This window comes from Danaus plexippus, chromosome 8 (assembly GCF_018135715.1).
Source record: "Danaus plexippus chromosome 8, MEX_DaPlex, whole genome shotgun sequence".
Taxonomy (NCBI): domain Eukaryota; kingdom Metazoa; phylum Arthropoda; class Insecta; order Lepidoptera; family Nymphalidae; genus Danaus; species Danaus plexippus.
The window spans coordinates 10175224-10180020 of record NC_083542.1 but is presented as its reverse complement, the minus strand read 5'-3'; the positions used below and the strand labels follow the sequence as shown (position 1 = coordinate 10180020).

At 34.5% G+C, this 4797-nt stretch overlaps 1 long non-coding RNA gene across 1 annotated transcript; it reads left to right on the top strand.

Annotated features, from left to right (window-relative positions):
• Positions 1-1469, top strand: LOC133318884 (uncharacterized). Its single transcript, XR_009752615.1, has 2 exons — positions 1-253; positions 704-1469. It is a non-coding gene; the product is annotated as an uncharacterized LOC133318884 (long non-coding RNA).
• The last annotated feature ends 3328 nt before the right edge of the window (positions 1470-4797 follow it).

Below are 4797 nucleotides of genomic sequence, written 5' to 3'. Positions count from 1 at the left end.
TGAGTCACCGGACTCAAACAGTTTGGAGAACCGCAGTCTCCAACCGGCCGGGACGCTTGACGATACACCCGACACACACGACACACTGACCGGTGACGTGAACTCGCTCCAAACCCGACCCGGGAACAACCCTGATGCAATTATTATAAAGAACAGTAACGTTTTGTACAAGAGAGCGTCATGTGACTACGTTCCTGCGGAGTGTTTCTACCTTAAAATTTTTATATAGGTGCACATTATATGTAATATTGAGGTACGGTGTTACGTAAGAAACAGGAAGCCATTCGTATGTTGTGTGATGTGCATACTTAGAATAACCCTACAGGGTAAATAACGTTAGGTTTGTCTTAAGTATTTCACCTTTATAACAGCTGATAAGAGGATACTTATCCTTAAAGTTTTAAGGAAAAGAAGCAGAAAAATATTTTGTTTTATAAACGACCGATTATAAGCGATCGTAATATTCATTTCACTGTCCTCGTAGTTTTTGTCACTTCTGATTGAGATCACGGCGCGCTATAAAGGCGACTTTTTCTCAAGAATATCGGAAATTCTCTTATCATTAATAATTATCAAAAGGATATACAAAACTGAACTTAGACAAACTAAATAAGTTACAATGCAGTTTATAATATTATTTAACATAAGACCGCTTCGAAAAGTTAGCTAACTCTTGCAATGATTTTTTTCCATTTGTTTACAGACGACCCTTGCAAGAAACTATTTCCGCAAATGTAATATAAACTAGAGTTGGAAAAGTGCAATATTGACGACACCCTACAGGACTACAGCAGAATAAATATCAAACAGACAGACAGGTTGCACAACAAACACCGAACGATAACTGACGAGGAAGAACCTTGGAGCTCTCTGTTTTACACTCAATATTAGTTATTGGTGGAGGGATATTATAATATTGTAATTTTCAAGTTCATTAATTTAAATACATTAAAAGATAATTTGAAATGCATCATTTTTAAGTTTTGGCAAAATAATTTTAAATTCATCGTTTTTCCTACAGAATAATGAGGAAATATAATAAAATGCTTTTCTAAACTAAGATGTGACCACTTGCAGCTACAAGACTGTTCAAAGTAAAATAAATTTTTCTGATAAATAATTTCACAATTTCGACACGTTTTTGTGTTAATTTTACAAATAATTATAAATGTAATAACTACCTATATAAAAATTATCAATGTTCAGGGATAAGCTAATCCACGGCATACCCCCCGATATATGCTTCTGTAGTTGATTTAAAACTTTTACTGGAACGATGTAAAACTTCAGTTGTACAGAGTCTTTCGAAGTGTTCTATATTTGTAGTAGTTGAGGATGTGTTTTTTTTTATATTTGAGAACAATTAGTAAAAAGTTCATTATCCTGACGACTTTATTAAAATCGAAAAATCATATTGTCTTTATTTAATGATTAAATAAAAAGAGATTTGTCAAAGTTATTGATATTTATTGACAATTTTTATTTTACAAATGGAATAATAATCGCTTGGAGCGCCAGCTTTCGACACATTAGTATTTACAAGATCTCCGCTTAGAGCTGAAGACTTGCTCGAACATTATACAATATTACCTGAGGCGGACTCCATCCCACTACCTGTCCCAAGACGGACAGCTCGTGAACTGAGAAACTCGCTCTGGACTTTACTGTTGGCGCTTTTTAACACTTAAAAGATTAAAAAAAATGAGAAATGAAATGTAATATGCTACATTCAGTTCTGTACCAACACACATTACATGAAACTTTTACAAAGTTCTTTGCTTTGAGAACACAACTCAGAAAATTAATGGAAAAATATATATTTTTTTTATTTTTTATTCATCAGTATAGATATGTTTGACCAAAGACATTTATTATCTTCCTCCCGTACATGATCTGCATTTAATAAATCAGTCTGTTATTGGTTTGTCTTTACTGTGTGAGTGATATATCTACTACTACTACTATCTATCTACGACATGGCAGTGTATATTCTACGTATTTAGTGATAGAAGAGAAAAAAACGGCCAGGGGCACCAAAAACACTAAGGCGTGATGATCAGAAGGAGAGGAGGCTTTATAAGAGATTTGAAAGAGTTTTTACAATTTAGAACCAAACTGGTGAAGTGCCAGCAGGCGCTGTGAAGTTGTGAAGTAGGATATTGTTGTTTATTAGTCGCTCGTCTTCATTAATCAATATTCTAATGCGAAAGAAACATAAGTCCTTGATGTAAATTCAGTTTATAAATGGCATGAGTTAAGTGCTTGATTTAGTCATCATGTCGACAGGGGTTTCCCTTCTTCTTAAAATCACCTTCCGCATTCACAGCTCACTCAAAATCAACCTTTTACAAGAACAATCAACATGTTTCAGTTTTATATAAATCATTTATTTACTTAACTTTACTCTGTGTATGGTCGGGTGTCATAAATAGAAATTCACTACAACCGGCCACATTGCTGTGAGAATAACAATGACAATAAAAATGAACAAATATATAGGTATACAAGACAAATCGTTATTAGAGTCACCGCCTTCTCTCCAGTACCGATAGATGAGTTCACTTTAGTTAGTTCTAGAAAAAAAGCAATCAACTGAAATGAAAATGCCAAAGAAATGGCCTTTCCTGACTTAAATAAGATAATGACTGGGTGAGGGTCGGCGGAACAGCCTCCGATAAATAATAAGAATAGATGTTTTAATTGATTTATTAAAATGAAAAAGCAACGTTGTAAATGTTGTGATTACTGTACTCAACTGCAATTTTATTACTCAAAAGCTAGCATGAACAATGAATATTGTTGAACATTCTTCACAAGTTTTGAAAGAATGAAATTGAGAGAAACAAATCAAGAAAAAAAATTTACAAATCAAACGATTATAAAAAAATGTACATATGAAAGAGACGAATCGAGAAATGAAGACTCGACACGACACGACACGACAGGACGCGACACGACACGACACGACAGGACAGGACACCTGTTACTGGAATTTGTTTACACTAGTACATATGACGTAAGTCAGACGTGCATGACGTCATAATATGTTATTCAGTATTATACGGCTTCCATCATACCACAACTTAAAATACTCACATCTCTTTGTGTAGAATTATTATAATTAAGACTAGCAGCTCATACCATCTATGATTAATAAAGGAATAACTGAAACTATGTTCAGTTTATGTCAACAATACAGTAGGAGTATTCATCTCAGCCTCGAGCACCGAGACTAGTAAGTTATAGTTAAGCTAAGCTAGACGTCAGTAGAGGGACGACGACCGCTAAACGATGTTAGAAATGAAACACTGTCATTAAATTAATAAACACGTTTAGTTTAAAATGTTCGCAATAAATTAAGTTAGTTCTATAATCTCGATCACATGATCGCTGGTTTACGAGCACGGAATAAATTATGGAAATAAACAACGCCATGTTTAATGTAGGATATCTGAGAGCGGCTTATTGTATTACTTAAACAGACGTTTAAATAACGCTGCAAATACTTTTACGATTTAGATTTGAAGGATCGTAATAACTAGCGACAGCGTTCGTTGGCCACTTAACGATATTAAAAACAACAGTCGGTATAATTTTGTCGCACGTTTGATATCTTAAGACAGTTTTGAGAACTGAACGCTCTATAAATATGGTAAAATACAATAACCTTCTCTACAAGACAAAGTCCAGGGAAACTTCCAGAGCAAGATAATAGAAAAAATACACAAGACTATAATATTTATAAGACGCAGTTCACGAGCTCGCACATGATGTAACAATTATTATTTATATATACATTAGTGTATAATATAATATTAAAAACGACATAAACACCTTTTAAAAAATGTCGCAACTGACAGTGTTTGTGATTACCTGAGCCCAGTCATTTATATTACATACATAAAGGTTCAAGATATACCCTACCACCTAGCACTTACCACCTACCACATACATTTATGTATATGTAAATTTGTTATGTATAATATACTGTATAACAAAATCCGCTATCATAGTATGCTTATTGAAAAAACGTAAAATTAAAATATATACATGGTTAGGTTCACATACTTGAAGAAGATTCAATTATAATATTTTCCTTGTAATTCGCTATTTCCTATGCTCAATCAATATTAACAGTATGTAAATGAAAAATGCATGTGTCGGATACACATGTACAAGAGACTGTCTCGTTCAGCTTATCAGCTCGGTTAGGACGATGGCATAGACGAGGAGACTGAGGGGTGTGGTGGATGAGGGGTGAGGGGTGCGGTGAGACCCAGGAGGGGTATCTAGTTTCATCATTGACAGTAGAGGACACCGCCGAGATAACGGAATACTGATGACTGGTGAGGAACAGCCCTCGTTATGACACGACAACAATAACTAACTACGCATTACAATATTGTTATCATAACAGAGCACAAATAAAACGTGCCTCTCAATAACAGTTATTATCGCTGATGATACAAGACCTTCATCGTCTTGAGGACGGAACAGTCACTGAGAGTCGAAGGCAAAATATACACACATGGAACATTCAGACAACTTGGACCGTCGAGTCACAGCCTCCTGAAGCTGTCTGGTAGCGGTTGTAATATCATGTTGACTCGTGAGCCTGAAGTCGTAATGCAGCCAGGTACAAGTACTTAATGTTAATAATTAACAAACAAAAAAATAATACATGGATGTGATAATACACTGTTTTTATCTCGTAATGACTTCTCTTTGACAAGATTATGAAGTGATTTCAAATGTAAATGATGGATTTATTTCAGTTACAAAAGTAAAATGAATGTC